Source organism: Furipterus horrens, unplaced genomic scaffold, assembly GCF_987537825.1.
Source record: "Furipterus horrens unplaced genomic scaffold, mFurHor1.1.pri manual_scaffold_2, whole genome shotgun sequence".
NCBI classification, from domain to species: domain Eukaryota; kingdom Metazoa; phylum Chordata; class Mammalia; order Chiroptera; family Furipteridae; genus Furipterus; species Furipterus horrens.
In genome coordinates this window covers 185,899,708-185,913,128 of record NW_028327172.1, presented here as the reverse complement: position 1 = coordinate 185,913,128, position 13,421 = coordinate 185,899,708, and positions in this window count along the sequence as shown.

The window sequence follows — 13,421 nt, the reverse complement described above, 5'->3', positions numbered from 1 at the left end:
CAACGTCAAACCGCCTTAGGGACTCCGGCTCCGGATTTTCTGTCGGGGTTTACTCCCTTAGCCTTTCCCCTGAAGAGGTATGCCGCAAGGCAGCGGAGGTTTTTTGGAGTCAGAGTTTTCCTTCTCTGATGTGCCCTGACTGGAAGATCGAACCAGCGACACTTAGCTCGCAGGCCGATGCTCAATCCACTGAGCCAAACCAGCCAGGCCCAGTAGTAATACCTGTTAAGGAAGACTTCCTGGAGAAAGTGATGCTTGAGTTGAGTCTTTAAAGATAACGATCATATCAGGTAGGGTGCCTTTGGCTGCATGTAACAAAAAAATCTAAACTCAATTGCTTCATATGATAAGAAAACTTACTATGTTGCATAAAACTATCTAGAGATAGCAAGTTAGTTAATGCAACAGTTGGACAATGTTATCAAGGACCCAGTTTCTTTCCATATATTGCTTTGCTCTTCTTAATCTATTAGCTCTATTCCCAGATCACCATCCCTCACAGTCACAAGATAGATGCAAAAGCTCCAGACATCACATATGGGCATACCCATGTCAAAGGGAAAAAAGGGTCCTTGTCTTTCTGTCTTTCTTTGAAGGGAGAAATCCTTCATAGAAACCATTCCCACAGATTTTTCCTCATATCTTCTTGTCCAGAGGGCTATTCATGCCCATACCTAATTTTGGGGGGAGGAGAAGGAACAGAACTACCATAAATAATGTAGATCACTTAGGATCTACCACCCAGGAGAGGAGCGGCTTTCTGGACAATAGCATTAAGAGCCCAGATCATGGAGGACATTGTACAGACTGTATTTCATTGGGCAAGGGTTCACAACAATCCCCTTTTCTCTTTAACAGCTTTATTCAGATATAATTGATATGCTAAAAATCACACATATATTTAAAGTATACAAACTGATACATTTTGAATATATATACACTTATGAAATATCACAACCAATATAATGAACATAACCAGCACCCCCAAAAGTTTTCTCCTGACCTTTTGTAATCCCTCCCTCAGGCCCCTTCCCACCCAACACCCCACCCCAATAAGCCACTAATTGACTCTTCATCCCTATAGATTAGTTTTCACTTTTGAAAATTTTCAATGGAATAATTATGCAGCATGTACTCTTTTTTTCTGGTTGCTGGCACTCAGTAAAGTTATTTTGAGATTCACCCATGATTTTGTTTGTGTTAATGGTTAATGTCTTTTTCTTGCTTAGTAGTAAGTAGTTTATTGTATGGATAAACCACAATTTGTTTATCTATTCATCTGTTGATGGACATTCAGGTTGTGTCTAGTTTGGGCTATTACAAGTAAAACTGCTATGAACACTGATGTCGAGATTATTGTATGAACAGATATTTTATTTCTCTTGTGTAAGTTTCTAGGAAGAGAATGGCTGGATCATATGGCAGATATATGTTTAACTTTTAAAGAAGCTGTCAGACCATTCTCCAAATTGGTTGTACCATTTTACATTTGACCAGCAGACTTTGAGCATTCCAGTTGCTTCTCGTCTTTACCAACGCTTGTTATGGTCAGTCTTTCTAATGTTAGACTTTCTAATGGGGTCATCGTCTCCTTTTTATAATAAATGCTTTGTAACACCCCCTCTATTATCCTCAAATAAAATTTATTGTTATTATACCTACCTATAATGCACCATTAAAAAAATCCCAACTATAAAGTGAGAGAGAAATAAAAAGAAAAGAATTTTTAATAAAGTAACATATTATTGAGTATATAAATAGGTGGACATAAACTGGAAGCCATAATAAAAGAGTAAAATGCCAAAACCTGGATATGACCACTTTGGTGATAAATGCAGATGATACAGGTATGCGGTTTGGCAATGCAAATCCCATAAGCAGCATTGCCAAACTGGTGAAAAACTTTAATTAAATTCCAAGACAAAACAAAGGACTACATTTTCCCTTGATTTAATGAGTAATTGCATTTGTACAAAATTTATCTTTATTAAAAAGGGAAATTTATTTTGTGTTTAATTATAAAGTTAAGATTCTAAGCTCAGATACAGAGATGTGTTTGTTTCTTTTTTTTGCCTATATGAACATTCAGTGGACATTAGAAACCCATGTGGGTAAGAGCTTTGATTATATTCTGATTTTTTTAATCCAGAAAGGATATTATTGGTACAATTGGGAAAATGTATAAGCATAGACTGTAAATGATTAATGTTAAATATAATTGTATCAATGTTAAGTTTCTTGAGTGTAATATCTATAGATATGTAAGAGAAAGCCCTTGTAATTAGAAAAAATAGCTGACATATTTAGAGGTAAAGTATTAGGATGTCTGTAATTAAATCTCACATGATTCAGTGAGAGACAGATGTTTTTCATACACACACAGAGAAAATAATAAAGCAAATGTTCCAAAATATTACCAATGAGAAAATATAGATGAAAGGTACTCTGGTGTTCCTTATTCTTGCAACTTTTCTGTAGGTATGAATATTTTCCAAAATAAAAAGTTGAGGAAAGGGGAAAAGCTTTGTTAGCTGCTGAGCTAAAAGAAAAGATACACAGACAATTCTTTACCATGTGTGATAACTTCATGCTTCTCAGAAATCTAGTGCTTCATGGGCTTCAACCTACTAAATGCCAGTATTGCTCCTTATCACTGTGGAGCCCAAAACTGCCCCTACAAACTGCTATATAAGGAGAGACAGGCAGAGAGCAAACTAGTGCTTGGTGTCTCCCTACTCTGTTGAGAACCATCACTGGAGGGACCCCATGTAGTGATGTACACTGAGTTAGGGGTCAGCAGAACTTACAGGCTTTTAGAGCTAAACAGACATAATCTTGTTTCTTAAAGCGTGGACCAGCAGTACCAGTTTACACGGGGGGCTTGACTGAAATGCAGAATCTCAGACACTCCCCTCCTCCCTTCCTCCCCCAACTTCTGAATCACAGTCTGTTTTAACAGCATCTAGGTGTTGCTAATGCACATTAAAATTTGAGAAGTACTGTTTAACTGAAGATTTTAAGCTGTGATCTCTGAGCAAGTCACTTACCTTGGGTAGTGCATGGGGACAGGGCCAACCAGGGGGCTCTCAGCTCCTTGGGCTCCACTTAAACTTTGGGTTGAAGAAAAGGGTTGTATGATGAAAAACATTTAAAAACCCCTCTCCAACCCTCACTCTACCAGTGAGGAAATGGAGTCCCCTGAAAGCTACTTGACTCGCTGATATGCACAGGAAGCAGTTAAGAGGGTCAAGATTCAAATCCTGCGTTCCCCGCCCTGAGCACAGTACCCTTCCCACAGGTGCTCTGGCCAGTTTTCCTCAACGACACAGTAAGTGGCTGGACTAGGTGACTGCTGCTGTCCCTGAGCTCCGACAGACCACAGGCTGGCCCCCGCTCTCCCGCTGGAAGCTGGGCAGCAGACCCCTGGCCCGGCACCGATCTGCCTGCTTCTGCATAGTGCTCGCTTGCAGACTCTGGGCCACCAGCCAGTACTTGGTAGGCTGGCCCAGACCACAAAGCTTTTACGGAACAGCCCCCATCCCTGCCCAAACTGTGCGGGTCAAAAGAAAGTCTTCTTTCCAATCAAAACTGGGGCTAGCTCTGGGATCTGAGCTTAATTTGCTTTATTTCTTACTGTAACAAGCGCCAGGTCCCTGAGCAACAGCAGCTCACACTTTTCTTCCCCCACGGTAGAACATGAGCTGAGGTAGTGAGAGTCTCACTTCAGCACTTACAATAATATTGGACACTGTCCCCTGCTCACTGGCTGGGGTACATTAACCAAGTCATGTCACCAATAAAAGCCTCAATCTCCTTAGCTGGAAGATGGGCTCATGACACATGACCTGTCGAACAGCCAGGGTAGAGCAGGTACTGAATACCTGCAGTCCCCATTCTCCTCCTCTCCTTTCCCTGGCCCACCTTGTCTAATTCACCAGGTTAGAATGCCCTTTTCACTCCATTAGGAAGACGCAGGTAGAGAACCAGGGATGAAGGGGAAGATAAAGACAAGGGCCGCAGGTGGGGAGATGGTCCAGGCAGCTCTAGGCTTGCGTAAGTGGCTGGACCAGGCTCAGATTCAGCAGCCACAGATAAGTGGGTCCCATTTGCTCCCAGCCCCAGACTGCAGTCAAACACTCTCTTCGTTGCTCCTTCCTGGGGCCTCCAAACTGGGCATGGAAGAAGCAGGTCAAGTGTGGTTTTGGTCCTCCCAGAATCTCTGGTCCAGCCTCTCCTCTCCCCAATCCCCAAGCCTTCTTCTGTAGGCCTCCCCTCCAAAGAAGGGTCAGACTATTAGAATTAAGGACAGTCACATTTCCAGAATGATGCTATTAAGAGCATGATGGACAAATCTTGAAAGGCCAAGTTCAGAAATTGTGAGGGTAGCCAGTGAGCTAACTTGGTACCATTGCAGATAGATTTAATCAGTCTCTGACTCATTTCTTTAAGAAAAACCTATACAGCCATACCATCTGCCGGGCATGTGCTAAGCATGTGATAAAAATTACTTCATTTAAACCTCGTAATAACCCAATGAGCGACCAGGACACAGAAAGGCGTAAGAGTCTATGATGACCACAAATAACATCAGGCAACCAGCAGCTGTAAGAAAGTGCTGATTGGGACCCCAAATAAAAATGTGCTTTTTCTCTCTCCCCTCTTTGGTGCTAAATGCAGGTGCATGATGAGCAAACAGGAAGATTCAATGACTGAAACTCAAAGTTCTTCCTTCCAGGTCTTGTCTGGGTTGGTCTTAGACCCTCAGCAGCCTGCTGGACATAACAAGACTGTTGGGAAGGAGTCTGGGCCCAGAGAGGATGCTCCCAGGTGAGGGGTCAGTGAGTCGAGCCTGGGACTGAGCCTGCCTATGCGCCCCCTGCCCTGAAGACTCTAGAGAGGCAGTTCAGACTTATAGCCTGGCTTCTACCCCTACCGGAACCTGGGCAGCAGACCCCTGCAGCATCATTGACCTCTGCCTGACACACCCTGGCCTGCTTGGCTTTCCATAGCGCTTACTCGCCAATTCTGGGCCATCAGCAAATACTTGGCATGTTGGCCCAAACCATTAAGGCTTTTGCTGGGGATCCTCCAACACCATCTCCACAATACCACCATAAAATAGTGCCCCCATTTTTGCCCAAAGGCTATGCAGGTCAACAGAAACAGCCTTCTTTCTAATGTAAACTGGAATTAACTCTGGGATCAGAGGCTGATTTGTTAACTTTCTTACAGTGAGAAGCAAGGGCTGTCATGGTGGATCTTATTCCCAATGGTTTTACTTCCTAAGGGCTGTCTAAGACATTTTACCTGCACTAGTCTTTACAAATTATTATCTGCTGCTTAGGCAAGCTGTCTTGATTAACTCCTGATCTGAGGCATTATTAATTTATTACTGGGCTTTATATAGTGATTTGTCTTTAAAAGGCCAGCAATTAATCACATCTCCCTGCCCCTAGAGTCCTGGTTTAACTTCCTTTTATGTTTTTACACTTGTACATGATGTTGAAATAGTGAAATGACCCGAAAGTATATACAAAAACCTCAAATTGGTTTCTTACATGTTCAAAAAGCACTGGCAAATCAATTTAAATGCAAATTTGTGTATCTAATTGGAAGAGATTAGATACACAAGCTTTATTTTTTCGGGTGCAGTCTTTCTCGGCAGGACTGGGAGAGTTCCCCAGAGTAAGGTCCATTAACCAAACGCTCAAACTAAATTAGTAAATAGGCCAATCCAGTTTTCCAGTTTCAGTTGTCTGATAAATCCAAACTAAACAAAAGCATGAAGGCTAACAAGCAAATTGGGAACAAATATTCTTTTGCTTTTAGAGTTTCTGCTATTGTATACTAACTTGGTGAAGGGAAACCACTGAGAAACCCATTCATACGTCTATCTTAAATGACTTTTTAAATGCTGTACTGTTTGAACTGGCTCTAGATAAATCAATGGTCAATGACCAACCTTGAGAGCATTTAAATTTCTAAGTTAAAAACTGTGTAGATGGAGGAGGCCTACAGCCTAGGAACTCCAGTGTTTGGGCTTCATTTCTCATTGAAATCCTAGATGCCCAGAGAAAAGGGGTTAATGGTGTTCCCCCAAAATTCATAGTTCAAGTGCTAACCTTTAGTACCTCAGATTGTGAGGAGATAAGATTTTTAAAGAGGTAATTAAATTTAAATGGCGTCATTAGGGTGGGCCCTAAACCAATAAGACTGGTGTCCTTATGAGAAGAGGAAATGTGTCCACAGACAGATGCAGAGGGAGAAACACATGAAGACGCGGTGAGATGATGGTCATCTACAAGCCAGGGAGAGAGGGATCAGAAGGTGCTAACCCTGCAGACACCTCGATCTTGGACTTCTGTCCTCCAGAACTTGAGAAAATAAATTTTTGTTGGTAAAGCCATTTGATCTGTGGTACTTGTTATGGTAGTGCTAGTAAATTAACATACCCAGTACTAGGGAGCTAAAAAATACTGCATTTGACCATGGAAAGTTACGTATGTTTGTAGTGAGTGGAAATAATCTGAAGAGGATTTGGGAATCTTGGCAGGCCACAAAGCAAACTCATAGCCATCAGGGAGGCAGATTCTTCCCAGTGACTTGGTAACCGAATGGTTGGAATGCATACTCTTAAAATGAGCTTCTCCTCTTAAAGGTCTGGAGGAGAGAAATTATCCAGGAAAAGAAAGCCTTCTCTAAATTTCCTACGCAGAGAAGCTAAGGTAGCACCATGAACATGGGCTTCAGGTAGAAGAAATGTGGTTTGATGATTTGAATGAAAGTGCATATGTATCTCAATCACCATGTGTATTAGGATAGCTAAGGTTTGCTACCACGCAGACAATCCTCAAAACTTCAGTGTCTTTATATGAAAAAGTTGATGTGTCTTTACGACAAAAATCTCATGTGGCTCAGCAGGAGTTCTCCTCCAAGTGGTGACTCAGGGATCCAAGATCCCGGTATCTGGTGATGTTGCCATCTCAACATGGGGCTTTCAAGGTAACTACAGCAGGGGGAGGGAGAGAGCATACAAACCAGGTTTTATCTGCCTCAGCCCACGGTGACACATATGCTGATGGCCCATTGATTCCAACTAACACTAAGGGAAACTGGGAAATGTAGGGGAGCATACAGACTGGTGGTCTCTGTGACATTTTTTTAACTTTCATTATACATTAGCAACAGCACTAAGAACTTTACATAGAGAGTCTTACTTCATCACTTTTTACACATGTGGAAACTGAGACTTAGAAATATTAAGTGGTTCAAGGGCATATAAACATAAGTAGAACTCACATGGGGATTTGGGTATGTCTGTTTCCAGAAGTCCACTAGGCTATACTGATGGAAAATTTTTTCCTGAAAATATCAAAGCTCTTATCTTTATTTTTATTTGTCTTCAGAATTGCTCAGAAAACAGAGGGAAAAATGAGACCAAATTCTGAAATACTTGATGTGATTGTCCACACTGTCTGAATTATTTGGGTAACTTGAACATTTGGAGTCTTAGATTTAAAACTGACCTTGTAAGTGTATCAAGTGCAGCATTTTATTTTTAATGTCAAAAAATATCACTGAGGTACAATAATATTTCCTCAGTGTGCTGAGCTTTATTTAAAAGAAATATGTTAAGACATTTCACACAATTCTGCCAGATTGTTCCCAAAATGCCAAAGAAACAAATAACAAAGTAACATGGTGGCAAAAACCTTATGTGGTTGAATTTTTATATACATTCCCAGAAAAGGAGATGTTGCCCTCAAGATAACCTGCAACTTAGCTCATAAACTAAGAAGAACTGTGCGATGTCAAATGGTCAAAAAAGGTCTGAAAAAATACTGGAGCAGGGAAAGGTCACTGGCCCCAAACAAATCAGACCCACCCAAACATTGATCAGAGCCATGCCTTCCTCATGGCTGAAGCGAATTCCCTTTGCCCATTTGCACTGTGATGGATTATCATTTTTAAATCATTGGTCATCTTTAAAATATGGTCTTTTATTTGGGCCCAAAACCCACTCCACCATTTGGTTTGAATGCTCAATAACTTTAGTACTGCAGTGACTTTATTTTTTAAAAATTATTTAGAGAAACATTCATATGGCTCAAAATAGACTGCTCTGACCTGTGAGACTTGCCCTTAATTTGACCTTGTCTCTAAGAACCTTTCTGGAGACAATAGGGAAACCTCAAATATTCAGACTAATTGTGTGGTGGAGAGGATAGAATCCAGATGAAGTTAGTGGATGTCTGAGTTATAAAAGATAAGAAATACCATCCTACTTTTTTTCCAAGCTGTATTCTAACTCAAAGTGTTGCTCAAAAAAGGTTAATGGAGAAATGCTCCCAAATATTAGTTCTTACACTGAAGTCAGTCAGCATTTTATGGTCTGGTTTTCACTGGTTTGAAGCAAAATGAGAAAAGCAAGAATTATGCAATGATTTGTTCATAGGTTAAATTTTTTCAGCTTTTACATTCTGAAAAATATTCAATTCTAATTTTTTTAAGTTGTTCTTTTTTTTAAAGAATTGATAATGACATGTTTTTTTAGAGCTTATTTAGCAAAGCAAAAACTTGATACCCCTTAGACTCCCAAATATTTTAAAATGTTTATTCATCTGTTAAGTCTAGCAATGTTGGGCTCACTGTGTTTAGAGATCTTCCTTTCTTAATGAACAAGTAACAGGTTGGTAAATATTTATTTGAAAATCAATATTTTACCTCAGAAGCAGTAAAGAGTAGTGCTTAAAAGCATGGGCTTTATGACCATTCAAACCTCAATTTCAATCATGGTTGTACCCCTTACAGTGGTGAGGTAGGGAAAATCATGTGACTTCTCTAAGCTTTGGTTTGCTCACCTGTAAAATGGGGATAATAACAACACAGTGTCTATTTGTTAGAGTTCATGTGAGAAGCAAATGAGAAAGTGAATGTGAAGCAATTATCACATAGTAAATGTTCAATGAATGCTAACTATTGCTATCATTACCATTATTAATAAACAAATGACTGCTTGAAACATGTACACTTAGGAGTAGTTTGGATTGCACACTCTTATGAATTTGCCAGGCAAACTGTGTCTATCTTATGGGATGTTTCCAAAATGAATTTATTCAACCCTGTTAATGAGCTTGACTTTCAGATTAGTTAGCAAGTGTTGACTTCTGTGCCTGAGTCTCCTTTCTCCAACAGAGGGAAGAAAGTCCCTGGTACCAAATGTCTTCACTGTCATGCTGCCTTATGAAGGCCCCTCATGTCTCTTAGGTCCTGCAGAGACACTAGAAAAATGGAAGACTGACAGTGGTGGTCACCCTCTGGGCTCCTGCCATAGCCGCACTCAAACTCTTGATAGAGATCAGAGACGATGTTTGTCTGACCTTATCATTTTATCTGTGACGCAACTAAAGTTGAGGTTGTTGAAGAGACAGAGCAGTAAATTTAGGGAGGAAGAGAGTCAAGAGTGCATGCATGTTCGAGGTCATTATTTCTTCCTCTCTAAATACCAAAACAGTGTATGACCATAATAACATCCTTCACAGGGCTAGAGCAGTACATACGCATATGTACTTGGCCATCACCAAACACTGAGGGAGAGTTAACATGGGAATTGAGCTGCATTTTGTTGAGCATTCAGCACCATCTGCCATACTAGCCCCTCACAGTCTCTCTTTCTCCCCCATCCCAAACACCCAGTCCCTCAGATCATTCCATTCCAAACCTGTTATCTGTTCTTAGGGCACTTTGTACTGCTCTTCCCCAGATCCTATCACAATTAAAATTTTACTGCTCTCTTTCTAGACTCTAAACTCTCAGAGGGCCTTGGTCTGTTTTTGCTCAGCATTGTAACCCAGCTTTTAGCGTGATGCCTGAAACATCACAGGCCTTTAATAAGTATCTGTTGGATGGATGGATAGATGGGTATCCAGACTACTGTCATCCCATGGGATTCTAGGATGAGGATCTTTTACTATTTCTTGCTGCATCAAAAGACATTGTTCTGTTTTCCATCTCCTGGCTCTCTGAATCTTTCTAATTTATTAAACACATCTGAATAAATGCTCTTCAAAGCAGTGCACACTCATTTTAACAAAGCCTTTGTCAAAACAAAATGCCTAAGGAGTAATTGTAATAGTGAGATTCCAGGCCTTGTGAACCTGGGGAAGAGTAAGATATTGAGTCAGAAAGTCCCTTTGGTAATCTCTCAGTCAGCGATTTCTAGGCCACTCAAATAAATTAGGGAGCCATTATAGTGAATTAAAAGAGAGGCTTCCAGAATCAGACTGCATGGAGCTGGACTGCGAATCTATCCCTTGGTTGTTGTGTAACATTGGGCATGTTATTTAACTTCCCTGTGCCTCAGTTTCTTCCTGCTCTGTAAAACTGAGGTGATATCATCCAACCCATGAAGTTATTGAGAGAATTAAATAAGATATGCTATCCAGAACAATTAGAATAGTACCTGGCTTGCCTCAATAAGCACTAGTTATTATTTTATGCAAACTTGTGTCTGGTTATTCTACCCCAAACCACATAACTGGACAAACCACATGCTTTATTTATCAGATTTCATCATCTATTTCAAAATCCAAGCCAAAGCTTGACTTGCCATATTGAGAAAGTTCACCAGACTTTGTCTTTGCTTGGAGGCCTGTCCAAAGCAGCATCCCAGGGTGGTTCTGGTGAGTAAGGTGATGTCTTCATGGGGTGATGACTTTGATGAGGACAACCACCATTTGGAAGTGTAAATTCTGGAATGCATGCTCTAAAAAAAGCATCAATAACAAAACATTTATTTATGATTTATTATTTATCGATCTGCAGCTCCACCCACTTCATGCATTTACTGGTTGATCCCCCCACGTGCCCTGACTGAGGGTGGAACCCACAACCCTAGCGCATCAGGAGATATTCCAACCTACTGAGCTACCCCACCAGGGCGGAATGCATACTTTTAAAAAAATCAATTGCACAAAGGACATGGGTTTTGCTGATCTGAGAGCATATCTAGGAAGCCCAGATATAGCATATGAGGACACACAGACCCCCAACCCTGCTTGCTCTTCCCAGGTTTTGGGGTGTGGAGGCCTGTTCCTAAGGCCACACACTGCCGGTACACCTCTGTCATTTGGCCCTCGGCTCACCGGGATCACCAGCGTGATCTGTACCTCCAGCCTCTCTTGGCACTGTTCCCATTTCAGAGTATGTTTACCTTCATGACAAATGCACATCTTATTATTAATGGAAGCTCCCAGTGGAGGAACAGCTGCTGTTTCTCACATTGCTTTCCAGACTTCAGAAGCCTCCATTAAACTCCTTCTACAAGAGTCCAGGGGGCTGCGGCTCACAGGCCGTTCACTCACCCCGTCCCTGCAAAAGCCTTGTTTATGTGGAAAGTGGAGGAAAACGGAGAGAGCCAAAAAAGGTGAAATTCGAGGAACCAGACACTGCTGCTTTGATTAGAAGCTGTACGAAACACAGTGGCAACTTCTTCCCTTTTACTGAAGCTGAAGTGCCATTGAAACTGAGAGAGAGAACTTGTCATAAACTGGAGGCCTGGAAATTACAAACCAGAATGTGACCAAATCCCACATTTCCAGGGACAGTTATCTTAGACACCCCCCATCCTCCCCACCCCCCAAAACCCTATGCAAAATAAGCCAGTCACAAAAAGATAAAGACTATCTGATTCCCTTGATAGGAGGTCCCTAGAGTAGCCAGACTCACAGAGACAGAGCAGAATGGAGGTTGCGGGGGGCTGGAGGACCCAGGACTGGTGGGGGGGTGGGCTATTGTTCACTCGGTACAGGTCTCAGTTTTACAAGAAGAAAAGAGTTCTGAAGATGGAAGGTGGTGATGGAAACACATTGTGAATGTATTCAATATCACTGAATGGCACACTTACAAATGGTTAAGACGGTAAATTTCAGGTTATATATATTTTACCACAATTAAAACATATATAAGTTCTGCTCCTTGGAGAGCAACTTGCATTAATTCAGAGCCATGAGCATAATATGTGGAAATGGCTTCTCTTCCAAGATATCCAGAAATATGTGCCCAACTTAACTTTGACAGGCTTGAAGAAAAGATCACATTACAGCAGGCTCTGGGCTGGCCACACTGAGAAGGGTTCAGGAAAATATTATGGAGTTAGTCTGCTGCAAAAATGTAAAGAAAGTGAGGCTGATCTTTCCCTCATCTCCCATGTCTTACATTTTCCCTAATTGTATCAAATTTCATACTGTCTTCTGAATTTCTTCCAGAACAGGATTTACCACCTGCTTGAAGATAAAACTCTATTTTGGTCCTTGCACCTGGTAAATATTAGTTGAAGGAATAAACTATTCCCCCTGACAGTACTGATTATTTAAGTCCATTTACTCTTTGACAACCTTGTTCATATCTGTTTCCTCATTTTATTCTCCTAACACCCATCTCAGGTTTGCCACCACTGGGAACTTGGCATGAGGGGCATTAGTACTGTCACTTTATCAAGTGGGAAAAGCCAAGATGCTCTTGGCCAAGGTCACGCAGATAGTATTTGAAGGAGCAGATTTAACCTTGGGACTCCGGGCTGGTGTCTCAATGCTCCTGGCACCCCGCCAGGATGCTTCACGTTCAGGATGATAGCTGACATGTATTGAGCACGAATTATGGGTCAGGCAACATTCTAAGGGCCTTACGTGTGTTGTCCTCCTTAATCCCACAGCAACCCTTCAGGAAGATATAATTATTATCCTCATTTTGTAGAGGAGGAAGATAAAGTACAGAAAGAGAGGGGTAAAGTAAAGAGAGGGGTAAAGTCACATAGGTAGTTAATGGTGCAGCCAGGATGTGACCCTAAACTGTCGGGCTTAAATCCATGCACCTATCTGCTATAAAATTACTGTCTTAAGATGAAAGTGACTTAGTATTATCCTGAAATGAAGGGTTATTTTGTTGTTGTTGTTTTAAGGAAAACCAGAGAAAGAAGAAATGTTTAATCCAAAGGATGGCTCCCGAAAGATGTACTCTCAGGTATCTTGGGACCAAAGTGAGCATAGGGGGAAAACTTCTCTGCCCTTGAGAACCCGGGCTTTGAAATCTATTCAGTTGGAATAGATTCTGTAGGAAAACACTGAAATGCATTCTGGTATAAAAGAAAATTCTAGAACGTTGCCCCGATTTTTACTGATCCTGGTTAATCTTTTGTGTTGCCCAAGGGAGTCATCTTCAACAAAGAATCTATTTTCATTTTCAGGTCTAGTGGATTTTACTAGTTGTAACTTCTGGTTCTGTTTTAATTATAATAAAGAGGGTAATATTGATCTCTTAATTCCTATTTTCCTCTCTAATGATAATATATTCCATAGCAGGACTTCCCTAAAAATAAATAAAACAATATTCTTGCTATGAGTATTTAGAGAATCACAATTATT